Genomic DNA, 27,885 nt, shown 5'->3' with positions numbered 1-27,885 from the left:
TCCCTTTACACCTGAAAAAACACGCATACCAACCAGATAAATCAAGTGAGACAGCTCCCCAACTCGTTGGGAAGGTAGAAAAAGCACTTCACTTCCAAGAAATAGCCCTCTGCATCTTCCTGGATATCGAGGGGGCCTTTAGTAACACGACCTTCGATTCCATGGTAAGGGCAGCAGAGATGCACGACCTGGGGACCACTATATGCAGGTGGACCAGAGCCATGCTTAGTGGAAGGAAGATAGAGGCTACCATGATGAATGAAAAGATGGTAATTAAGACCACTAGAGGCTGCCCACAAGGAGGAGTTTTGTCTCCTCTATTGTGGAATCTAGTGGCGAATGAAGTCATTGAGGAACTAAATTCCAGACAATGCTTCTGCCAAGGATACACAGATGACCTTGTCATAGTAATACTTGGCAAAAACACTGACACAGTCAGGAATATGGCACAAGAGGAGACGAGGTACTGGCAGAAGTAGAGCTGTCGGGACGGGGTGTGAGTCGTGCTTCGGTAACTCAGATGGAAGAGCACTCGCTCACGAAAGGCAAAGTTCCTGATTTCGAATCTCGTTCTGGCACACAGTCCTCAGTTTAGTCCAAATGCCAGTTGACGTAGTACATGAAAGTAGATGAGTTAGTGGCGCTACCCCCCAACTGTGTCACAATGAGTTTCTATGCTGTTGCGTCGTTTTTCAGCCATATTTTTCCTCAGCTTCTGTCTCTTTCAGAGGACTAATAGCTATGCCATTGACAATATCTAGAAAGCATTTTCTTCTGAATATCGGTTCCATTTGGAATGTTTGTACCACCCAATCGTCCCCTTCACACAAATTCGAAAACTGATGTGTGGAGTGTTGTCCCATACCAAAACTACACCGGTAATGTCAAATTTGCTGTTTGATATCACCAAAAATCTATGCCACTGCAATGAAAAACAGACTTACATACCTAGACTCATAACCTGTGATCAGGCACAGTAAATGAAATTTTATTATAAGTCGGTTTGTACAGAGGTTATTTAAATGTGTAACAGTTTGCACTAAATGGCAGGATGACAATAACGCACACAGAGGATACAAAAAAAAAAGAAAGAAAACCAAAAATATTCAAAAAACAGACGTTAACACAAACCAATAAGCCATTAACATTGTATCTTTTGTTGCTGTCTGTACTTTCCTTGTCCCGTAATAGTTTTGCATGAAGACTAGCGATCTGCATATTCTGATATTTTACAGGCTCTTGCAAGACACGAATAACTGCACTTGATATAACCACTTCATCATCAAAGCAGATCTGTGTTGACGATTCACATAGATCGGGCACTTGAAAATGGAGAGTTGAACTGGCTGCTTCTGTGCCATAGGATTGTTTTACAGCTTTAGACGTATTGTCGAACCTTTGTGGCAGTTTCCTCTTCAACGGCAGAGGTGTCTTATTTAGGGTGTCAAACACTATGGGTACTGCATTCCACACGAGCTTATTATTGTCTGCATTCATGAATTGGTTTGGCTCGAAGCATGGCGAACAAAACTTAGCATTATTATAAAGATAAACAGGATCTTTTCTCATAATATGTTCTCGTCTGCTATTCACTAGCTATTTTCTGCTCCTGAAACGAAACATTAATCATTAATGTACTTGTAGTTTGCGAGCAAATCCTGGCAATATAGTTTAGTAATATAATGGTGTATACTTCTTATGATCCTTAGGAAATATAAAAAAAGACAGATGTGGTGTTGTCTTCTTTTTGTTGCTGCAATTTATTGCGCTTCAGACACTCCCGGTTGTAAAAACCATTGTAGACACCAAAATAAACAACAACTACACGCTTACACGATCGAGCCGAACTCAACAGTTTTACCACAGTCTAACATAACAGTCTCGACACTCAGTGCTCTAAAAGCTGTTACCGTTTGACAGCTGGAGCTACACTAACGCTCTAAGCGGCGAGAAAGAAGAACTTCGGATGTGTTGTAAGCATAATGTTCGTTTTTCAGCCCTTTCCTACGTGGTTTACGAAATACTTGAATTATTTTTTTGCCTCCAAGCCTTTGTGCAATATCAGAAGACATAGATGTTTCTAAAAATGATTCTAAGATAAGCGCAGGTTGGGATAAAAATCACGAAAACAGTGACAAGTTACGACACATTCGTGAAAAATCACTTGTGACATTGGATAGAACTGCTTCTTACCAAGTTGATATAAACGAAATATAAACACATAGATTCTCTCATAAGAAGCACAGACATGTATCTCTACATGCAAAAGGGATCGACGCCGCATTTGTCTTCCGTAGACCTATTGCTTTTTAGTCATTGTCGATGGTTGTCACAAGTACGACCTTCAGCTTTAAGTGGGACGAGCAACTGCCAAATAGTGGGAGAAACATACTGTTAGTGTAAAACCCAAGTCCTCAAACCAGAAACACTGCCAGAAGTGCTGTCATATGTTAAATTAGCCATTAGAGACTTCATCCAATGACATATGCACTAGTTTTTCAGTATCGGGGAAATTCTGTACCTTCTGATTTAAAAGGTGGAACATATTGTCACTTATCTCAAATTTATTCATTTTATTTGTATGCCTTCCACATACCTCTGTAATGTATACACTGACGCAAACATAAAACATTTTGACCAAACGTGTATGCCTGAGCACTGTAATATAATAAATTTAGAGCGAACAACATATTTTTGTCTTTCCATCTTGTAGATGGCATGGCAGCCTGGCTTAGCAACAAGTCAAGGGCATATTTTTTTTTTAAATATTGGGATCCTATAGTCTTCAAAATTTATTTATCCTCCTTCACTTGGTCCTCTTGATAATTTCCTTTGTTGTCTGTACTTAAAATGATAGGTACTTTCCTTGTCCCATAGCAGTTTGCGCGACGTCTAGTGATCTGCAGATTATGATATTCCACACGCTTTTTCTAGACACTAATAATTGAAATTAATTTTACTACCTCATCGTCGAAGCAGGTCAGTGTTGACGATTCAGATAAATCTGGCACTGATATATAGAGAGTTGAACCGGCTGCCTCAGTGCCATAGGAGAGTTATACAGCTTTAGACGGATTGTCGTACCTTTGTGGCATTTTTCTCTTCAGTGTCAGGTGAAGTGGCTTATCTGGAATGACAAAAAGTGTGGTTAACTGCATTCCACACTAGTTTATTATTGTCTGCATTTATAAACTCGTTTTGATCGACTGTAGTGGACAAAACTTACCATTATTTAAGAAAACAGGGTCTTTTTTCATAAGATGTTCTCGTCTGCTATTCATTTTCTGCTCCTAGAACGCAGCATTAATCATTAATGTACGTGTAGTTTGCAAGCGAATCCTGACGATGCAGTTTAGTAACATGATCTCCCTCTCAGGGTCCTTATGAAACCTAAAAACGAGAGATGTGCTATCTTCTTCTTGTTGTTGCTGCAATTTACTGCGCTACGTTACGTTTCCATTTGTAAATAGCACAGTACAATCCAAAATAAATAACTAATATTCGCTTTCACGATCGTGCCGAACGCAACAGTTTTCTTTCTGGTCGCTTGGCGCGCTGTTGTCGCATTAAGTAACAAAATCGAGGCGCAGTATCGCGACTGTGACTACACGTTGCCACTTCGCTTCCTTTTCACGAATTATCTTCTGTAGAAGATCTTTGACAGAACGAAAGGGAGAACGTGTATCCTAGAAAGTAGCGTCACATTGTATGACGTCACGTTCTCAGATTAACTGTTGTTGAACTGCATGTCCCATATGGCCGTGACTGACATTTTATTGGAAAAGCTAATCAGTTTTAACTGAAAGTTAAATGAATTTAAATGCAACGTAAGCCTGAAAAACGGTAATTAATGTACCGCAATTAAAAGGTCTACTATGCTGTAAACTGTATTTGTTGAATTTCGGAAGTGTACACTTCAGAGAGCTCTAATAATATGATAAAAGTTGTGAGTGTAGCAATTTTTGCGTCTGGTTTAAAAACGCTCTAGAAGGGATGTTCATTGTGTGTGTATGGAGTGCGTTAACGCTTTGTCGAAGTCTCAAACCGTTCTGGCAATGAAAAACGGCGAAATGTTTGTTGTAGATCGCCCTGTAACTACAAGCAAGATTTCAGAGGGGGTCCAATACCACACTGTAACCTCTAAAAACTAATCTGAAAGATATTACAGCGTCATATTTTTCAATGCGGATTTATTTTAAAACCGTACACTAATCCTTTCTACACCTTAACTAAAGATCACAGTTATACTTACGGAAAATGTAAACCACAATCTGTGTATCCTCACTGTCTGCTATAATTTGTAGCATCTAAAGGAAAATGCCCAAATGCATTTTTGTTAGTCCTGTGCTTTGGTGTAACCTTGTGATTTGGGACGTTCTGTAGGCCTTGAGTAGGCGCACATATTAAATTTCGTGCTTCCGTTCATATTTCATACCATACTGCCACATGTAATTGTCAGTTCTAGTCTTCCAAGTTTCTCGCAGTAATATTTAACAAGAAACTGTCAAAATCGATCAGAATTCGTATGATAATTGCATGCTTTGTTGAAAGACTATTGATCCATAGGCTGCCAAAGGTCCAAGGTAGTGGGTGCCCTACTAATGCCTTTATCAACCAGCATAGGAAACATTATTGAAGTATGCCCTTTGACAGAATCCTTGCTGTGCTGAGAGGAAATATATTGTACCAATTTTATCACAAGTAGTGTAAAAGGAGGAATTCTTGTCAAGAAATTTTGAATTTATTTTGACCAATCCTAACAGACATAATTTTCTGTGCTTATGTCCAAGTTTAGTAGCAGTAATACGAAAAGGAATTCCATCAACACAAATAGAAGCCAGATTATATAAAGAACCACTTTTGTGCTGTTATTCTACAATGCAGTTTTTGAGAGACATAGTCTTTATTTTATGTGAATCTCAAATAAATCATTCTCTTTGAGAACTGAGAAAGAATGTAAGCAAGTTTCTTGTAGTTAGACTATAAAGGCAAGATGTAATGAATTTATGTTTTATGTGGACCATAAGTGTATGGTCATAAGTGTTTGGAAACTGTACATACTGGTGTGCTCACTGGAAACACACCCTCTTGTTATGAGCAGATAAAGAGGGCCTCTGCACAGATAGCTGGTTACATTGTGTGTTAATCAATTTCATGAAGATTAATAAATGCAATATGTAATTTTGTAACCTTCCTGTCAGTGGCAGCGGTGGGGCAGAGATTGCTTGTGATGGGGTCAAGATAATACTTTGTAAGTGTGTAAAATTGTGCTCAACACAGTGTAGGTTACATAGTGCAGCCCCCTTCACCTTAAATTTTTCATATTTAATGTGCAATTTCTATTCTCTTTTTTTTTTTCAGGGGGGGAGGTGGAGTGGGAAAAAACTGTCATAGTCTAGGCCACAACCCTGGTTGTTGATGTGGTTGCCACTGTGTGTGAGCAAGAGAAGAATGAAAATTTATGAATTAATTTAGTTGCGTATGTGAGAGTCCACTTTGTTTTCAAACTGTAGAGTGCTCTAAATCACTCTCACAAAGCAAGGCGTCATTGTAATTGGGGGGCTAGCTTCTGGGGAAAGTGACATCCAAATTACAACCCTGCCAGTCACATTTAGGGTTCTCATATTTTCCTAAATTGCCAAATGTTTGTTGTAGGATGAATGTTTTGAAAAAGGGCAAGGTCAGTTTTCAGACCTTGTGCTCTGTTGATAGTGGTGGTGTTGTGGATAAAACATACTGTAATCTTTCTTTCACTCAGTGGTTCAAGTATGTAGTTGCCTGCAGTGTAGAAGGTGCCTCAGAGTGCAGTGCAGCTGGTGTGCAGGTGTACTTTTGTCTGCATTGCTATGGTAATGGCAATCTATACTTTCTAGTTGCTTTGTGTTTTGCTGAGTTATTGATATTTATAGCTTTCGTCCATTTATGAAAACATTCTATAAAATACTGCTACAAATAAATTTCTTCACTGTAAACAAAATTTTGGGAAGACAACTAATTAGGCACAGATGAATAATGAATGGTCCATAGACAGCTTCATCCGTACTCAGCTAATCACTTTGTAGTGTATAGCAGGCGGTACTTCTCATTGTACCAGACATGAGGTTCTCTTCCCTTTCTACTACTTGTGTATGGTGCTAGGGAAGAATGACTGCTTAAATGCCTCTTTGCATGCTATAAATAGTTGAATCTTGTGTTCGTGGTCCCTATGAGAGTGATGTGTAGAGTGCTGCTATATACCTACACTTCTAACTCAAGTATTGGTTCTTGAATTATGGCTGTTGCTAGTAGATATTTTTGAAACATTGTAATTGTCAGTAGATGTGATGGATCCCATTTGCTATATTCAAGAAGAAAAGTTGTGTTATTATGCGTGTGCCAGTTCCCGGGTCGACAGAAGCGTCTGATCCCACGCGTCGGCTTTGACACGTGACGTAAGGGTGTTGTCGTGTGTGACGTCATGACGGCGCAGAGATTGGTTTGAGTGTGGCTGTCTCCAGTTCTGTTTTATCTTATTTTATTTATTTTTCTGATCTGTTCGTTCTATCTCGTGAGATTTTTTTTAAATTTTAAAACACTTATTACTTATTTTAATTATCTGTTTCCTCGAATTTCTGTTTTAGTTTATTATATTTATCTTTCTGATCTGTTCGTTCTATCCTGTGAGATTTTTTTTTTTTTTTTAAAAAAAAGACAAAAAACACTAATCCGCTACTGAAGCATCTTTATCTTCTATGGGTTGCAGGGGTTACGACCCCTGGGGAGGTGGGTGGGTATTCATGCATGACTGTCTTCACTTACACGTTGTAGCTACGCAAGGCGTCTAAATTTGTTTATATTTAGTTTGCCCCCCACCCAAAACACCCCATTTCCCGCGCTTGTCCCGTTGGTGTCATTAGTCTTCTTGTGCAAAGTGTGTGTGTTTGTGTTTGTTTCCGCCATATTTGTGACGTCATGGGTCAAAGCAGACGGGTGGGATCGGACACTTCCGCATTTCCCAGTTCCCAATTCAGGTGCCAATTCAGATTTCCATATGTTTGGGACAGTGTTATGTATTACTGGAAAAACCAATCACATTTGACTGAAAGTTGAGGTCCTCAGTAAAGTAAATGCACGAATCTGTGGAGTATAAATGTATGCCTGAACATTTTTTTCTGACATGTTGTTTTGCCGGATGACAAAACTACAGATGTCTCTTACTGTTTAATACTTCATAGCAATTAAGTTACTACATCATCAACATTCTATTATATGAAGGTGATTTGAAAAGTCTGAGGCTGATAATGAAAATGTAAATTTCTTTGCGTAAATCTTTCCATTTCTGAGACCTCGTACATTGGATCGTATTCAGACAGCCAGCAACAACTGACTATTGCATGGAATTGGTTACAGTTTCACAGAAAACCTGTTGAAAGTTGTACCAAAATTATGTAATTAGTGTTGCAATCTGTAAGTGAGGCTGAGAGTTTTTCTGAACACTGTCTTCAAATTTTCTTAATGCTACAGAATGATTTATAAAACTCCATATAGCTTATTTATTGATGGTAGTATTTTTCATGAATTTGCTGTGCTCATTTCAGTGTATTATGAACAATGTACCATGATACAGTTTTAGTTTTAGCTGTAAATTGCACGGGGTTATGATAAGCAAAGGTGTATATAGCTTATTGTTGTACATATTTTAAGTAAAAAGACTGTATTGAGGACCACTGTTTCAAGGACAGCACTTCTGTGTGTAATATTTCTGATAAATTGAGAGTGATTATTTTTAACTTTGTTGGTGCCAACAGTAATTAACTTGTGCAGAGGTTAAAACTACGTGGGTCGACAGAAGCGTCCGATCCCAAGCGTCGGCTTTGACCCGTGACGTAAGGGTGTTGTCGTGTGTGACGTCATGATGATGCGGAGTTTGGTTTGTGAGTGTGGCGTGTTTGTAGATGTCGTCATGTTGTGGTTTTTTGTGCTCTCTGGTGGTATGTTCAGGGTTTTCGTTTGTGTAGTGTAATGGGCTCAGTTTGCTTTTGCTCATTATCCAGAATTGTTCGAGTGTCGGCTGTGTTTTGTAGTGGAATTCGTTTCAGTGAGTTAACGATTTTGTGTGAAGGTTAATTTAGTGTTGTTCGCTGTACATCATGTGGTAATTTTAGTAAAATTAATCAATTGTTGTTTTTGTTCAGGAATGGATATGACGGATAAAATTAACAGTGCGCAGGTCAACGGAAGTGTTCAATCCCAGTGTGTGGCTGTGTATGTTGATATCAGTATCGGGAGATGTTTTTGAGCTATATAGGCAAAGGGAAGTGTTTAACCCTAATTTATGGGATTGGGAGCTGCTGTTGAGCTATATAGGTCAAGGGAAGTGTCCGATTCCAGATGATATTGTGTTTAGTGGTATTTGGGGAGTTTTGTGATGTCGGTTTTTTTCGTCATTTTGTGTGGTTTTGTATGGGGGTGGGTGTCTAAATTTGTTTATATTTAGTTTGCCCCCACCCAAAAACACCCCATTTCCCACGCTTGTCCCGTTAGTGTCATTAGGCTTTTTGTGGAAAGTGTGTGTGTTTGTTTCTCGATGTATTTTCGTCCTCATAATGTGTACGTACCGACTTTATATGCGCCATATTGGAATCGTGGTTTATGGTCATTTCAGCCATATTTCGGCGTCATGGGTCAAAGCAGATGGGCGGGATCGGACGCTTCCATATTTCCAACTATGTTACTATAGTATTCTTTCATCCAGCTTTATCTGGCACATTAAACATTCATCTTTGTCATCCATTAGGTTGTTGCACTTGTGATAGTTTTTTTATACACATGTAAGAAAAACAATTAGTTTTATTCCTGTTGTAAATGTATTTTTTTCTGTCCTGGGACTGACAATCTGTTCTTTCTTTCTTTTTGGTTCTTAAGTGAGACTTCCTGCTGATATCCAAATTTGATGGTCTACAGGCCAACACAAGGACATACACTGATCAGTCAGAACATTATGGCCAGGTACCTAATAGCCAGTATCTCCACCTTTTGCATGGATAACAGCGGTGATGCATCGTGGCGTGGAAGCCGTAAGGCCTTGGTAAGTCACCGGAGGGAGCTGGCCCCATGTCTGCTCACACAAGTCGCCTAATTCTTGTAAATTCCGGGGAGGAGACAATGAGCTCTGACATCATGTTCAATCACAGCCCAGATGTGTACAGTCGAGTTCAGATCTAGCAAGTTGGGGCCCCAGTACTCAATTGGAACTCACCACTGTGGTCCACAGACCACTTCATCACACTCCTGGCCTTGTGACATGGTGCATTATCTTGTTGAAAAATGCTGCTGCCATCGGGAAACATGATCGTCAGGAAGGGGTGTACACGGTTTCCAGCAAGTATACAATACTCCTTGGTTGTCATGGTGCCTTGCAAAGCTCCACTGGATCCATGGATGGCCGTGTGAATGTTCCCCAGAGCATAATGGACCTTCGGTCACCTTGACTCCACCCCTGGAATACAATGGATTAATGCTCTTCCATCAGCATGACAAAGAAAGCTCTGCACCAACGTCCAATGCTGATGGTCATGTGCCCATTTCAGTCACAGTTGCTGATGTCATAGTGTTAACATAGGCATGTGCACAGGTTGTCAGCTGTGGAGGCCCATCGTCTGAGGAGTTTTCAGTGCACTGTGTGTTCAGACACACTTGTACTCTGCCCAGCATTAAAGACTGATGTAGAACTAACATCAGACAGTGCACCACCTGTTCTGTTTTACCAGTTTGCCCAGCCTATGACATGACGTCTGTAATGAGAGGTGACTGCCCGACCCTATGATGTGTGGACTCGGTTTTGCTGTACAGCAAGACCATCACAATCTGCCCTCGGTCAACTGAAGCAGATCTCATGGCTTCCCAATTCCACACATCGGCAGCACGCTCACTGATGTGTGTACCGAGCGTGTCTGACTAGCAGTCAGTCCTTGCCAGATGACACTGCTGTCACCTCTATGGGTTTATGTTGGTAGCAGGTCAGTGGTTGTAACATTCTGGCTGATCACTGTATATTCTCCTCTCTTCTGGGTCCCTTTGCCTGCAGAATTTATTCTTCCAATATTCTCTGTTTCATGTTGCAAACTATCAAGTAGAATTTTGTGTGTTGCTTGAGAACATTTAAATCACGGATTAGTTTAAGTTGTTTTTGATAGGCTCTTCAAAGTGTGATTTAGTATCTGGACACACATATGGTGAGGGTAAGAGGCCCTTTGCACCACTTTTTGTGCAGGTTGAATTGAGTGCAGAAAAGTAGTGGCATGTAATCGTAATACTGAAATACCTGGATCAGTTTCAGCCAAACGTGGTATTCACATGATTGGTACATGGAAAAATTGCCAACGCTTGTTTTAAGAATCATGGAAGAAGATTGTTTACATGGAAATGACTGAGAGTGTCCGAGGACTAAATTAGATTGGGTGTACTTTTCATTGCAGTAGATCCACAGTGAGGGGATCCTCCAGGATGTAGAGCATATCAGAAAACCAGAATATGCAATAAATATTTACAAACAAAAACAGATTTACTGATGTACCTTCTGTAGATAACAAATAAAATGGTCCTCATGGATGTAGCATAAATCAAAAAATCTTAAACATATTTTCATTTAGAAAGTAATAAATAACTTGTCACAAAACATTTAAATGTTCAATACATTGAGATTCATATGTTAGTTCTTAGGATATTGTAAATAGAAATATAATTTTAAACACCTGTTTACAATGATTGCATTATTGCACTAACTATGTACAGAAGTCAGTTTGTATGTAAAACTCGTAAGGTTTTTTATTACTAGTAACATATACATATACACATCAGTTGGTTCTGCTAAGAAATTCATCAGTGGAGTAAGGGTGTTGGATACCAATAAATGCTTTTGGCCCTTTTTAAACTGAATTTCATTAGTACTTAAACTTTTTATGGCTGCTGGGAAGTTATTGAAAATGTTTGTTCCTGACTAACAGATAACTTTCTGGACCCAAGTAAGTGACTATATATTCTGATACCATGAACTGAACTGCTGACTTGGAAAACAGAAATATTTTTAATGACAAATTTCATTAACAAATAAATACATTGAGAAGCAGCAGGTCACATCCACAGTTCTCCAAACAGGACATTTTTTAGTTCAGACCACAAAGAATAATTATTATATGATTTTGGACTCCAGAAATTTTGGGTTGGTTTGATGAGTTAACCCAAAAAATAATCCCATCTGACATTATGGAGTATGTATAGAAAATATACTACTTTTTTGTTTTGATATCGCATATGCCTGACAACATTTGCGTTGCAGATAAAGATTTGTATATGTGCTTCAGCAGTTCTATGCTATTCTCCTCTCAGTTGATTTTATCATCAATCCCAAGGATTTAATAGTGACAGCTTCTTCTATCTGCTTGTCGTCATATTTTAGGCACATACTCGCAGGAAACCTTTTACAACTTCTGAATTGTGTATAGAGTGTTTTTCATAATTTAGTGTCAAAGAATTGCCTGGAAACAATATACATCTACGTGGATACTCTGCAAATCACATTCAAGTGCCTGGCAGAGGGTTCATCGAACCACCTTCACAATTGTGTATTATTTCAATCTCGTATAGTGCACGGAAAGAATGAACACCTATATTTTTCCATACGAGCTCTGATATCCCTTATTTTATAGTGGTGACCGTTCCTCCCTATGTAGCTCAGTGTCAACAAAATATTTTAGCATTCAGAGGAGAAAGTTGGTGATTGGAATTTCATGAGAAGATTCCATCACAACGAAAAACACCGTTCTTTTCATGTTTTCCAGCCCTAATCCTGTATCATTTCTGTTACTCTCTCTCCCATATTTCGCGATAGTACAAAATGTGCTGCCTTTCTTTAAACTTTTTCAATGTACTCCGTCAGTTCTATCTGTTGTGGATCCCACACCGCACAGCAGTATTCTAAAAGAGGATGGACGTGCGTAGTTTACGCAGTCTCCTTAGTAGGTCTGTTACATTTTCTAAGTGTCCTGCCAATAAAACGCAGTCTTCGGTTATCCTTACCCACAATATTTTCTGTGTGTTCCTTCCAATTTAAGTTGTTCATTATTGTAATACCTAGGTATTTAGTTGAATTTACAGCTTTTATATTAGACTGATTTATCATGTAACCAAATTTTAATGAGTTCCTTTTAGCACTCGTGTTGATGACCTCACACTTTTCATAATTTACGGTCAACTGCCACTTTTCGCACCATTCAGGTATCTTTTTCTAAATCATTTTGCAATTTGTTTTGATCTTCTGATGACTTTATTAGTCAATAAACGACAACGTCATCTGCAAACAACTGAAGACGGCTGCTCAAATTGTCTCCAAAATCATTAATATAGATAAGGAACAGCAAAGGACCTAATCACTACCTTGGGGAACGCCAGAAATCACTTCTGTTTTACTCGATGACTTTCCGTCAGTTACTACGAACTGTGACCTCTCTGACAGGAAATCACAAATCCAGTCACATAACTGAGATGATATTCCAGCATGCAATTTCACTATGAGCCACTTGTGTGGTTCAGTGTCGAAAGCCTTCCAGAAATATGGAATCGATCTGAAATCCCTTGTCAGTAGCACTCAACACTTCATGTGAATAAAGCGCTACTTGGGTTTCACAGGAGTGATGTTTTCTAAACGCATATTGACTTTGTGTCAATAGACTGTTTTCTTTGAGGTAATTTATAATGTTCGAACACAATATATGTTCTAAAATCCTGCTGTATATCGGCGTTAATGATATGGGCCTGTAATTTAGTGGATTACTCCTACTACCTTTCTTGAATATTGATGTGACCTGTGCAACTTTCCAGTCTTTGGGTACGGTTGTAAATGATTGTTAAGTATGGAGCTAATGCATCAGCATCCTCCAAAAGGAACCTAATTGGTATACAATCTGGACCAGAAAACTTGCTTTTATTAAGTGATTTGAGTTGCTTCACTACTCAGAGGATATTTCCCTCTGCGTTACTCATGTTGGCAGCTGGTCTCGATTCGAATTCTGGAATATTTACTTCATCTTATTTTGTGAAGGCATTTCGGAACGCTGTGTTTAGTAACTCTGCTTTGTCAGTACTGCCTTCGATAGTATCTCCATTTCTATCGCGCAGAGAAGGCATTGATTGTTTCTTGCTGCTGACATACTTCACATACAACCAGAATCTCTTTGGATTTTCTGCAAAGTTTCGAAACAGAGTTTCGTTGTCGAAACTGTTAGAGGCATTTCGCATTGAAGTCTGCAGTAAATTTTGTGCTTTTGTAAAAGATTGCCAATATTGGGGATTTTGCATCTGTTTAAATTTGACATGTTTGTTTCGTTTTTCTGCAACAGTGTTCTAACCTGTTTTGTGTACCAAGGAGGATCAGCTCCGTTGTTTGTTAATTTATTTGGTATAAATCTCTTAATTGCTGCTGATACTATTTCTTTGAATTTAAGCCACATCTGGTCTACACTTATATTATTAATTTGGAATGACTGGAGATTGTTTCTTAGGAAGGTATCAAGTGATTTTTTTGTCTGCTTTTTTGAATAGGTATATTTTTTGCTTATTTTTTGAGGATTACAATATTCAATCTCGCTACGACAACTCTGTGTTCACTAATCCCTGAATCGGTTTTGATGCTTGTTATTAACTCAGGATTATTTGTTGCTAAGAGGTCAAGTGTGTTTTCACAACTGTTTACTATTCACATGGGCCCATGAACTAATTGCTCAAAATAATTTTCAGAGGATGCGTTTAGCACAATTTTGGATGATATTTTATGCGTACCTCCAGAATAAAACATTTATTTTTGCCAACATATCGAGGTAAATTAAAGTCACCTCCAACTATTATCGTACGAGTCGGGTATGTGTTTGAAATCAAACTCAAGTTTTCTTTGAACCTCTTAGCAACTGTATCATCTGTATTGAGAGGTCATAAAAGGATCCAATTATTATTTTATTCCGGTGGCCAACAATGACCTCTGCCCATATTAACTCACAGGAAGTATCTGCTTCAATTTCGCGACAAGTTAAAGTACTTCTGACAGCAACGAACACACCACTGCCAACCATGTTTAGCCTATCCTTTCGGAACACTGTTAGGTTCTTCACTAAAATTTTCGCTGAGCTTATATACAGCTTTAGCCAGCTTTCAGTGCCTATAATAATTTGAACATCAGTGCATTCTATTAGCGCTTGGAGCTCTGGTGCTTTCCCAACACAGCTGTGACAATTTACAACTGTTACACCAATGGTTCCTGTATCTACATTCTTCCTGTGTTCAGCCAGCGCCCTTTGTGATTGATGCCCTTCTTGTGTTTTCCCAAGACCCTCTAATCTAAAAAACCGCCCAGTCCATGCAACACATCCCCTGCTACCCGTGTAGCTGCCTCCTGCTTATAGTGAACACCTGACCTATTCAGCGGAACCCGAAACCCAACCACCCTTTGGCGCAAGTTGAGGAATCTGCAGCCTACATGGTCGCAGAACGGTCTGAGCCTCTGATTCAGACCCTCCACTCAGCTCTGTACCAGAGGTCTGCAATCGGTCCTGTCGACTATGCTGCAAATGGTCAGCTCTGCTTTCATCCTGCAAGCAAGATGGGCAGCCTTTACCACTTCTGTTAGCAGCTTAAAACCAGAGAGAATCTCTTCTGATCCAAAGTGATACACATCATTGGTACTGACGTGAGCAACCACCTACAGTTGGCTGCATCCTGTCCTCTTCATGGCATCCAGGAGGACCCTTTCCACATCTGGAATTCCATCCGGTATGCACACACAGTGCACATTGGTTTTCTTACCCTTCTTGTCAGCCAAGTCTCTAACGGGCCCCATAAAGCACCTAACGTTGAAGCTCCCAACTACCAATAATCCCACCCTCTGCAATTGCCCGGATCTTGCAGGCTGAGTGGTTTCCTCTGAAACAGGACAGGTTACAGCATCTGGCTCAGCGACAGTGTCAGCCACAGACATCACCTGGAACTTGTTTGTCAGACTAACCGGGGAGGCCTTACGTGCGGCCACCTGGGAAGTCTTTTGCTGCCTACTTTGCCCTGGGGCGACCTCCCACTCGACCACAGGTGAGGGGTTCAGCCTCAGTGCAAGCAGTAACTGGGTTGGCCACCGGTGAGGACCAATCGGAGGACTCTTGACACGTTGGATGTCCGTTGGATCCAAACAGCTGGCCCACAACGGTGGTGCCTATCCACTGTAGCCTCAAGCTGTGTAACCAAAGCCATCACGGCCTGAAGCTGAGAGCGAAGTGTCACCAACTCTACTCGCATCCGTACACAACAATCACAGTCCTTGTCCATACTAAAGGCTGTGGAAAACTAAACTATGCAGATAAACGGACTATCAGCATGTGCTGTGCAACTCTACTCTAGACCCAATGGAAATGCATGAACTGTGTATAGTAATACACAGATATTTGAAAACCTAAATACCGAAGCACTCAGGTGAAACTAAATAATTTACCCCTGATTAGGAACTTGTAATACGTCACAAAATCGGTTTACTTTCCAACGCAAATGAAAACATGACAACTGTGGCTGTTAGATATTAAATTTACATGCAGAAACTCAAGAAACTAAACTATTAAAGCACACAGATGATACAATAAAATTTTCCCCTGGTTAGGAACTCGTAAATGACTCAAAAGCGGTTACTTCCGTGTTGCTGTGTCTGCCTCGGTGGGCTACTGCTGCCTGACTAGACCATGTATTACTGCCCGTGAAAAGTCCGTCAACGTGTCTGTTGAGACTATACTTTATTTGCTACTTATTGTCATGTTTTTATCATCTGCAAACAAAACAAACTTGGCGTCTGGTAACATTAATGATGATAGAACATCGAGATATACAAGGAGGAGAAACCTTGAGACACTACATGTTATCGGTTCCCAGTTGGACATGCCTGATAGCCTTATATGTCTGTCATTCCTATTGACACCCTTTGTCTTCTGTCAGAGATATAGCACTTGAACTATTTTGCAGCATTTCCTGTACACTAAATATTCAGATTTTCTTAAAAGAATATTGTGATGTACACAGTCAAATGATTTTGGCAGCTCAAATTTGTACCAGTAGCGTGCAGTTTATTATCTAATAAATTAAGGGCATTCTTACTGTATGTGTAGATAGTCTTGTCTATATTGGTGCCCTTCTTTACAGTTCCAAACTGACTTTGACCATACATTATTTGTTGTCAGATAGTTAATGTCCCTGGTCATCAGTATAATGGTAAGACATATTTAGAAACCAATTATTGAACTGCAAACCATTTCCAGGAGCAGATGTTAACTCTGGCCATAATTTGTTATGAAATACAGACTGAAGTTGAAGAAATGGCAGCAGATTAAGGAGATAGGAATAGGATAAGAAAGGAAAAAAAGGGCTACACAGAGTATTTTGAGAGTTTCAATAGGAGCATTAGACTACAGCTTACTGAAATTGGTGAAAAAAATATAATAAAAGGTATATGAGACTTTGGGAGATGAAATAGTGAAGGTAGCAGAAGAAAAGGATAAGACCCAGCAGAAACATTTGAACAACATGGGAGGTGCTAACTGTTGTCAATGAAAGGAGAAAATATAAAATGCACCAAAGTAAGGAGGAGAAGATAGATGCTGCTGCATATAAAAATAGTAAAGAAACCTTCAGAGAAAAGAGAACACTTGAATTAACATAAAGAGCTCAGATGGCAAGCCAGTACTAAGAAAAGAGAGAAAGCTGAGAGGTTGAGAATTGTCTAGAAGGTGCATCTTGAAGTGCTCAAATTTTTCAGAACTGCATATTTTTGTTTATTTTGAATTTACTGATTTCTCATACATTTAAGTAATGCATACAAGTTGTTATATAACATTTCTCTGTTTTAGTGTGTCTGTAACGTACTGTGTCCATATGGACACGAGGCACCATGGTACATATTGTAAATGTAATTCTTTGGCACTGAAATTCAATTACTGGTATTGTTATTAAGCAGGTTTTAATACAGAATGTGAACAATATGATTCTTATAAATCAGTTTATAAAAACAAACAAAAGTTACTTCACACTCTTGGATTTATTGACATGTGTGGTATACTTAAAATCATTCTAGACACAATCCTACATTTTATGCAAAGTGCTGAGGACTTCTGCTTGCTGTAAAAACTGACCAATCTTCTCTTTTTCTGTTTTCTAGATGTAGTATTTTGTGACATATCTTAAATCACTTGGAACACACAGTTAGATAGGACAGATAGATCTGTCTGCTCCTTTTATGGGATTCATATATCTCTCTTTTGGTATACTTGTAAAACTTCTCTCTTGAATTCAAGCTGAGTAGTCCTAGCTCCTGTTCCTTTCTTGGGCTCCCAGGCACCATGTACAAATATGTCAATCAACCATGAAAGTAAAGCCCAGTACCATTTCTTCTTGGAATATTTATTATGCACGTGGCAATATTTTCATCTATCCTATCTGTTGTCCTCGTGTTTATTATAAACTGCAATAATCTGAGGATATTGTGCTTGAATTGCCTTCTTCTCTTTTGCAAAGTCTTTTACAGATGATATCAGTTCCATTCCTTCATCGTTAGATGCTGCAGGAACTGCTGAATTTGCCATGCATTTTGTGACAATGTCGTTATCCTGAGGAAGAGAAAATTCAAAATATCCCCTCTCAGTTTTAACAAACTTTTGCTTTGAAGAAGTGGGGAAGATTTGGGAACTCATGTTTCCTCTAACACAGCCTCTTCCTCCATAACATTCTTCTCTTAGGGAAGGCAAACAGCAAATACTCTAAATAGGTTGTCAAAAATGAAATGGAATGATACTTACTTTGCTTCCAATGTTAGATCATCTATCACCTGAATGGTTTGGGAAGTAGGCTTACCAAATTGTTCTTCATATGTTGCATTTGCATTTGGTGATTTTTCCTTGACAAAAGGGAAGACTTAAAAGATATCCAGAAGAGGTGATTAACACTGTGCTTTATCTACAAATAATACTGATTTGTCCCTGGTAAATTGCTTGCAAGAATGTCTTCCAAAATAATTTAATTATATTTCATCATAATACAGATGTTGCCGAGGAACAAAATCCTTATTACATTTGTCTCTTCCCCTGTCATCCTCAGCACCTGAATATAATTGCTCGATCCAGGCACACTACGTAAGTTCTGTAAGCCTGCACAGTCAGATCTGGCTGCCGGCTGCGGTGGTCTCGCGGTTCTAGGCGCTCAGTCCGGAACCGCGCGACTGCTACGGTCGCAGGTTCGAATCCTGCATCGGGCATGGATGTGTGTGATGTCCTTAGGTTAGTTAGGTTTAAGTAGTTCTAAGTTCTAGGGGACTGATGACCACAGATGTTAAGCCCCATAGTGCTCAGAGCCATTTGAACCATTTTGAATCAGATCTGGTTGCAAAGATTCCGTGAGGCCTCTGTTATCAAACAAAAGATAAAAAGAAACAAAATTGATTTTGATACTTTAAAAATAATCTCTTCATAAACAAAACTTTAATCTATGGATAACAATTTCTCTAAAATGATTCTCTTAATAAACATATTTAGCCTTACTACAAATACTTTCACTCGAAGAAACAAAGAACTTTTCCATAAAACAATACACACTTCACATCAGTATGCTTCATTGCTATTGCCAAAGCACTACCTACAATACAGACTGTCACAAACACAGTGGTAATGGTAACAATGAAGTGTTAAAACAATGAATGCAGAATTGAAAACCACTCTGACAAAATACATGATTGCCAATGTGAAAAATAACAGTTAGCTGACAACAATGAAAGGACAGAACTTTTAAAGACTTGTGTTCACATGGACAATGGGTAAGTTAAGGGATAAAGGAACTATTACACAATAATATAGAGAGGGAGGAAGCAGTGAAGGATGCAGAAGAGTTTCACTGAGTACTCAGAGATCAAAGTGAAAAAAGACATCCAGAATGTACAGCAGTCCCTCAGAATTATAAAGATCCCATTGAGAAACAACCATGACAAAACTGTCCCACTTGGCAGATAAGGTATATGAGAAAACTGAAATACAGTCAGACTTCAAGAATAATACCAGAGAAAGCAGTCGTTTGACAGCTGTCAGTATTACAGGAACATAAGTATCAAAAGCATTTTTGTAAAATACTAATGCGAGCTATATACAGAAAAATGGAATGAATGGGAAATGTGACCTTGGGAAATCATTGTGGGTTCTGTAGACATGTAGGAACAAGGAGGCTATATCGAACTGTTAGAAAATAGATTGTAGAAAGACAAGCATGCATTTGCCTGGAGAAAGCTTTTGAAAGTGTTGCGTGGAATATATTTATTGAAATTTTGAAATTATCGCAGATAAAATACAGGAAGCAGAAAGTTATTTACAACATAAACCAAATTGAATTTAAGAGACTTGTATGATTGGTAGTTTTCGAGAAGTGGTTAATACAGATTGTAGCCTTTCCCCACATTATCCACTCTTTATGCAGAGAAATCATTAAAGGAAATCAATGAGAAATTTGGAAAGGGAATTCAAATTCAGGGAGAAGAAATAATAAAAAAAATGAGGTTCGCTGATGACATTGTATTTCTGACAGAGGTGTCAAAGTATTTCAAACACCAGTTGAAGGGAACGGGCAATCTCTTGAAAATAAGTTATAAGGTAAATGTGAACAGGGCTGAAATATAAGTAATACAGTGTAGTCAAATACATTTCACTGATATTGGGGAATGGGATTAAAAATGACTAAGCATATTAGACAGGTTTTGCTATTTGGGCAACAAAATAACATGCAGTGTCTGAAGCAGTGATGATTTAAAATACACATTGGAGACAATGGGAAGAACTTTTACAAAAAGAGAGGAACTTGTTAACACTGAATGTAAATTTTAGTCTTGGGAAGACTGTTCAGAAAATATTATAGTGGAATGTAGTCCTCTATGGAAGTAAAACCAAAAGATAAGCACTAAAGACAGGAAGAGAATTACCTTTGAAATGTGGTGCTACCAGAGAATGCTAAAGAGTTCATAAGTAGTTTGGATAACTGATGAAGGGTTACTGAAGAAAATCAGGGAGAAGAGAAGTTTATGGCACAAGTGTTGCATCAACAGTTTTGATTTCACTAGGCTGCTTGGTTGTGGTCCTGATGACATGTAATGCCGTTGGAACGGGTATCGAGCCCATAACTGTGTAACACTATGAACAACCCCTGTCTTGATTCTCAGATCTCTTCCTGTTGTGGGGCAGGGGGATATTGTGGTACTAAGGCATCTGTAACATTATTGGGGGAGAGGTTAGTTATAGGGAGGGAAGAAAACATAACTCTGTAGGAATACCAATCAAACGTAGTACATACAAGGTGAGTTAGGAGAAAATGGCCATGCTTTGGTGGGTGATAATGATTCTGAACAGAAAACTTCATATGGACATATCCCCTATTCCAAATGGTTTCCGAGATAGAACACATTAAATGTGCAGTATTTATTTTCTGTATTATTTGAACATTGTCATTGTTTGCAGTGTAATACAGTAGTGTAGAGGAAGCTGAGATGAACAATTTGGTGTGGGACTCTTGTGGTCTGTCAAGTTGGGCAAACTGCCTCATATTAATTGAAAAAAGTCTCTCTCTCTCTCTCTCTCTCTCTCTCTCTTTCTCTCTCTCTCTCTCTCTCTCTCTCTGTGCGTGTGTGTGTGTGTGTGTGTGTGTGTGTGTGTGTTTGTTTTTGAGATTTTCAGTATTTTCATGCTCTCTTTATGCAAACTATCAGTCCTAGAGAAAAAATGATTTAATGTGATTTAATTTCATACTGTGATGTTTGTTCACTGAAGGTTGCAGTTTTTGAGTTATTCAGTAAAAAAGTGCAAAAGTTATATCAAATGTGTTTTGTCTTGGAAGCTATTTGGAATAGGAGGTAAGTTCATATGAAGTTTTTTTGTTAAGAATCATCACCACCCCTCAAGGAATATCTTTCCTCTTGACTCACCCTGTACATGACAATCTTTTAAGTACTGTGGATTGGTTTTAGGTCACACTATTTCCATTAAGGGCAAATTTGTTGCTTGCTCAAGAGTGATTTCACCTAAAAATATATTTATGCTTGCACCTGTAGAGGGTACTTTAAATATTGTTTATAATCAAGTTTCATATCAAATTTGTATGAATGTGTTAAAGATTTGATTTCATTATATTTATACTCAATTTATACCTTAAAAACCATGTAGGCTAACTTCTTGGCTCTGTATTGTGTGGAGTGTAATGAGTGGCATGGGCAAAGTCTCTTGATTTTTATGTGATGGGGGATGAAACATGACTGATCTAGACATTGAGTTGAGCGCCTGTGAAAAACTCATGTTTATGTTGTTTTAGGAATGTCGTAGGATGTCCCTGACAGATCTTCTCAAATCCGTGAATACTAACAAATACCGTGAAGAGAGAGATAAAGGATTTGTGAAGCTATTCAAGTGAGGGTTAAAGTGCTCTTATGGTGTCACCAACTCTTCCTCTGCATGCTGATGTTGGCAATTCCTTTCCATAGAACACATATGATCAGATGATAGTATACTGTAGCCAATGAAAATCACTGAATCTAATGAGTTGTTTTGGTGAATGGCATGAATTCATTACTTTTGTTTTCTTGACTCATGTAGTGTGTGATTTGCAGTTATTGACCTGGCTATTATGGTTTGTACAGTGAGTTTCCAAGTTTCATATGTATTTCTTATATTGTATGTTGCTGAGAATATGACAAGATTTCAAAGATACTGTTTTATATTTCATTGTTATAATCTGGTTCAGTTGGCAAAGACATCAAACATGCTAAAGGATAACTGGCTGTGGTAATGGACTGATATGTAGCCTGAAGTCTAGGTTAGGTTGAACTGTTATGGTACAGTTGTGAGTTGTCAAAGTTTACGGAACATTCTGTTGTATGTGACAATATTGTGCACAATATATACCATTATGCCACCACATAATTTCATACACCATACATCATTGATGACATTTATCAAACACCATTTTCTCATTGTTTCTGCCATCTTGTCTCATCATTAACCATCTTGACTGCAGTTACCAACTGCAGCATGCAATGTGCAAACCTTGCTGACACTAAAAGCACTTTTACTCAAATGAGACCAGTCAAAGGAGGCATTTTTGTTGCCTGATAGTGCTAGTGCAGTAGGAATGCCTGGGTGGAAAATAATTTCATCCAGCAAGAACATACATAATGATAAGTACATATGTTAAAGGGAATTTGCAATAAACATCTGTGCAGCAGACTTGGAAAATTTGATATCCTGTTGTGAAATGTTTGGGACAAAATAGTGATTTGAAGTGAAATGATGAGTTTAGATAGGATGCAGAAGATTAAAATGATGTCACACCTATCTCATGCTCTCATGTTTGATAAATGTGTATATCATTGTGGAAGTGAAGTGAGACAGTTATTTTTATTTTATTATTATTATTTTTTTTTTAAAGATACGCCGTAAGACAAATCTGAAAATTAAATTTTGTGCTCGGTGTTTTATATGTAGGGCTGCTGTGGTTCTTAAGACACATGTTGTCTGCTGCTTCTCTTGCCTCTGTAATCATGAAATGAAAGTCTGTAATAATCAAATGTAATAAGTCTTGCAATGTCATACATCCATGTATGTGATTTTTTTTCTAGAGTTGGAGAATGACCCCCCATAAGTAGCAAGTAAGAAGCAGTGTTTTTGCTTGTGTGGGGACCCAGTCTCTGATAGTTTAATAAAAGAATACATTATCTATTGTGGGCTTTATTGTGCTTTATTAAAATCATGCTATTAGCCAATTTTGGCAATGACTCATTATCAAGCACCTGAAATAAATCAACGTGGAAGAGCATGACATGTCTGCACAATTCGTCATGTATAAATAAAGCACTCCATAACTCACATAACATAACCTGCTACATCACGTATTACATGTCGTGCTCATCACATTCTTTTTTGTCACTTACATGAAACCAGCAGTTGTACTCCATCATAATGTACTCTTAAGTGCAATAGCCTGACAACTAAAACAGCTGTTATGGTATTGTCAAAGATGCACTTAATTCCAAACGTTGTAAACTTATGAATAGCTATGTGTAAATACATTCCATTTCCGGTTGGTATGACAGATATAATTGAAGTATTGTGTACTAGGTAATCGGTGACCAAAAGTCATTTAAGGGTACATATATTCTTTGCAGTTCATTAAAATCACATGTGAAAGTATAAATGTCATGACATATTGATAGAGAAAGAAACTATTTATTTCTGGTTTGCCAGATTTAATGAAAATATTCTAACGTAGGTCATCAGTGACTTCAGGTTACATACAGATACACGGAGCCCAGATTATTGACATATTGTACTGACGAATGATTCTTAAAAATACAAAATTCAAACATATTTTAAGTTTAAATTATCTGCGATAGATCTGTGGAATCAGATGACAGTTTATGAAAAAGGAATCTGCAACTACGGGTCTGCCTTTCAATAGACCAAGATGGGTAGGCTGTGGTAATAGGAACCAATAAAGATATAGGTCTACAAGTACACTTAAAGTCCATTGCAATAACGTTGCACAGAAAAATGAGACAATATCCTTCTCAAAACCACACATATGTATCTTACATTAAGCAAAATGCGCAGCTCAAACCACATTATGCAAAGAAAAATGATGGAACCAAGTAGAAACATCTGGAAAATGCAGGTAGAAATAATTCCAAGACGTATCAGATAAAAGTGTGGGACTTTTATTTATTCAAATACAAGTGCATCAAATTGTTATGCAGCTGTAAGGAAATGGCAAATGGTGGATGTTGTATATATAATCATTCTGTAAATGTAATCCCAAACTTTGTCAGTGATTATCAGCTAATGTGCTCTGTAGCACAATGTATATATGTAACTGTTATTTCAACAGTTGTTAAACTGTGGAAATATATTACATACTCGTACAGTAACACTGCTTGTCAGACTACTTGTTACTGCACATCAGTGAAAATTAGCTATATAGAGTACAGGCATATTTTTAATTTGTTGGCAGATAACAACTCAGGCAGTTGAGCTGAGTGAAGGTAGTACTTCCAAGACCTTGAATGCACCAATAGGGATGATGACACATGATCCAGAGTGCACTGAAATGAACATGCCCAGTTTGGAGAACTTCTGCAGTGTATGAAATTAAAGTTTGTTTCAGTTGTGAATATGGATGCTGGACATGTCATCCTTGAATTTGAACAAAGTCGTTGATGTCACTCCCGGACATGGAACATTGCTATCTCACAATCCCATGTGGAGTGGTTAGTGTCAATGATCGCATCATTGTTCTGTTTCATTAATCTTCATGTTGCTGTAACTCCATCATTTATGGGTGAACATGTAGTTGTCTAAGATGTTGGAAAAGGAAACAGCTAGTGGGACTTTTGAAGAAAGCACTGTATAACTTTCTTTGTTCAATAGGATTATATCTTCAGAGGCTTATAAAAATTGAGTGTTCTTCTTTTCTGATTTTTTTTCTGGAATTATGTTCATTGATCATAACCATTATATAAAGATGACTATTGCTAACTGTTAATCTTGAGCAAATAAGCACTGACTGTGTTACACATTGACTTGTTTCTCATGTGGAGAAATGTGTCCTACATGGCATTTTAGGAATTTTCTGTCAAGCTGAAGTGTGATGCAAAACATTTTACTTTCTGATCTTCCAGGTAAGGGCAGAAATGCTCATGATTTCTTGATTTTGTTATGTAGGCTCAAAAAAGCAGAGAAAGGATGATTCTTTTTGTGTACAAAGAAATATGTCATATTGCTGGAAAACAAAAATTTATGGGAAATCTTTGCATACTGCAGAGGCCTCCATCCGGCCTAACCGTGGATTGGTGGTCTTTTGTGCACTTCAGATGGTAGAAAGTGTGACTTTTAACACTTGCATCACAATTATAAAAACAAAAAACTTCTTATAAAAAACATAAAAGGAAAAGCTTAACAGTCTCAGGGTCATTTAGAGGCCAAGTGTGTTGGTGGCTAGTTATATGCATCCTTTTATGGTAAGCTATCTCTGACAGAGCTGCCATACAACATATGACTCATTAATTTTGCACTGGGAAGACAGCATATTTGACATGTGTGTTATGTTTTGTCTCTGATGACTGGTAGTGCAGTTGACTTCTTATGACTTCAGTGTCATTTGTATACATCTTTTAATTCTTTGACTTGAAGTATAGCATTGTGATTTTGACTGCTTATCCACATTTACATTGTAAAATGTCTTCATAGCTGAAACTGTTCAGTAATACAAATGAAAACAAAGTGAAAAGAAATTTACCCCATTCAGTAACAATTAGTGTGGAAAAAAGCTATTTAAAATGATTAAAGGCTGCCCATCTGCCATAACCAGATGAGATGCAAAAATATCAAAATGTAAAATTTTTAGCTGTAATCCCATGCAATTGAATTACACATGATTCTTAACTGTAGCCAAGAGGTTGTGTTGTACAAGAATCGGCAGAGCACTGAAATGTTGAACATTAGAAATTATGAGAGATGATGATTAATATTGTTTGTTAGTTGGAGCTTCCCTAAATACAGGCAGGAAAGATAGTAGAAAGCTGGAAAATAAAGTTCATTCTTGAGGAATGGTGAGCACTGATGGGATTGGTAATTGTTGAGATATAATATTTGACAGTGACAACAGCTGTGGAAGCGTACATTTACATTTAGCCACTGGGATGTTTGTGCTGTCCAGCTGTTGCAAGCTTGTTCAGCGATGCAGAACGCTACCTGATTCAACACACACATTTTGTTATCTACTTATGTGAATGTAATGGGTTCTCTCTTGCAGATTGAAAACATCCCTAATCAAACAGATATATCCTACTGAACTTGATAAATAAATAAATAAATAAATAAGTATCCTTTGGGAGAACTAAGGTGCTACCAGATAAATGCTATTTGGAGGATAGACCAAGAATAAGAAGCCTTAAAATGCAGTGGACATTAAGAGAGAGATTTATAATGTTACAAACTATACACAAATGAAATGAAGTTCAACGGTAGTTACCTAAGTGCTTCTGAGCACATGATGCATGACTCTTGCAGAAAGTAACTAAAACATGCAGGAGTGTTGGGACTGTATGTTTTAAACTTTTGTAATATTTTGCCTTGTCATTCCAAGGAACATAGCCTCTCTGTTACAACAGAAATATGATTCACTCCTTTGCTAATTCAATTACTAAGCAGAAATCTAAGCAGGACAATGAGTTAATATGCTTCAATTGTCAGTGCCCCAAGGATGTCATGCAGTACTGTAAAGAAGAAATAAGTATGTTCAACAATGGTGCTGCAAGATGGCAAACAGCAATGCAATTTTATACACACTAAACAACTGTAGATAATACTGACATGCAGAAAGGAAGCCATTGCCACAATTGATGGAGATCATTCTCCAATGAACTACGATCTTATCAGTCACCGCACAGAGGTTCCAGTTGCTCACCAAGCCTTCAAAACCAGGAAAAATGAATGAGGTGACCATCTATCAAGGTGAGGTTACCACGTACGAAAACCTCCATGGAAGACAGTTGCCAAGACATCAAGAATCGCATCAAAGTCATCATCGATAACTGACTTTCCTAGGTACTAGTTGCTTTTGGAACAATTTCTGAAACATTGATTTCAAAGGCTATCATGCTGAAGGCTGCAAATGAGAAATATGTCCAGCATAGGGGTCTAGGGGTAGCTTCTTTGATTCATAATCAAAACGTCTTCGGTCCCGGGTTCGATCCCCGCCACTGCCTAAATTTTGATAAACAATCAGCATTGGCGGCCGAAGACTTCCGGCATAAGAAGTCAGTCTCATTCTGCCAACGGCCTTGTCAAAGAGGGCGGAGGAGCAGATAGAGGTTCGGGGCACTCTCTTGTCCTAGGGGTGGGAAATTGCCCCTAAAGGCGGAAGAATCAGCGATGATCAACGACATGAGGATGTAGAAGGCAATGGAAACCACTGCATTAAAGACACGTAACGTGTATCCACAGGACATGTGGCCTGTAATTGAAGAAGTGTCATGATGATCTCTCCATTGGCAAAAGATTCTGGAATAGTCCCCCATTCGGATCTCGGGGAGGGGACTGCCAAGGGGGAGATTACCATGAGAAAAAGATTGAATAATCAACGAAAGGATAATGTTCTACGAGTCGGGGCGTGGAATGTCAGAAGCTTGAACATGGTAGGGAAACTAGAAAATCTGAAAAGGGAAATGCAAAGGCTCAATCTAGATATAGTAGGGGTCAGTGAAGTGAAGTGGAAGGAAGACAAGGATTTCTGGTCAGATGGGTATCGGGTAATATCAACAGCAGCAGAAAATGGTATAACAGGTGTAGGATTCGTTATGAATAGGAAGGTAGGGCAGAGGGTGTGTTACTGTGAGCAGTTCAGTGACCGGGTTGTTCTAATCAGAATCGACAGCAAACCAACACCGACAACGATAGTTCAGGTATACATGCCGATGTCGCAAGCTGAAGATGAACAGATAGAGAAAGTGTATGAGGATATTGAAAAGGTAATGCAGTATGTAAAGGGGAACGAAAATCTAATAGTCATGGGCGACTGGAATGCAGTTGTAGGGGAAGGAGTAGAAGAAAAGGTTACAGGAGACTATGGGCTTGGGACAAGGAATGAAAGAGGAGAAAGACTAATTGAGTTCTGCAACAAGTTTCAGCTAGTAACAGCGAATACCCTGTTCAAGAATCACAAGAGGAGGTGGTATACGTGGAAAAGGCCAGGAGATACGGGAAGATTTCAATTAGATTACATCATGGTCAGACAGAGATTCCGAAATCAGATACT

General features: G+C 38.4%; 1 protein-coding gene across 1 annotated transcript in view; it reads left to right on the top strand.

The window, feature by feature from the left end:
• Positions 1-3,707: 3,707 nt before the first annotated feature.
• Positions 3,708-27,885, top strand: part of LOC124720378 (histone-lysine N-methyltransferase eggless-like) — a 414,374-nt gene continuing 390,196 nt past the window's right edge. Inside the window, exons 1-2 of the mRNA XM_047245705.1 lie at positions 3,708-3,843; positions 8,905-9,067. The gene's annotated coding sequence lies outside the window, so the exon portion shown is untranslated. The remainder of the gene's footprint in view (positions 3,844-8,904; positions 9,068-27,885) is intronic.

Source organism: Schistocerca piceifrons, chromosome 11, assembly GCF_021461385.2.
Source record: "Schistocerca piceifrons isolate TAMUIC-IGC-003096 chromosome 11, iqSchPice1.1, whole genome shotgun sequence".
In the NCBI taxonomy this organism is placed as follows: Eukaryota; Metazoa; Arthropoda; class Insecta; order Orthoptera; family Acrididae; genus Schistocerca; species Schistocerca piceifrons.
Note: the sequence above shows the minus strand (reverse complement) of the source record. Positions and strands in the feature narration are given on the sequence as shown.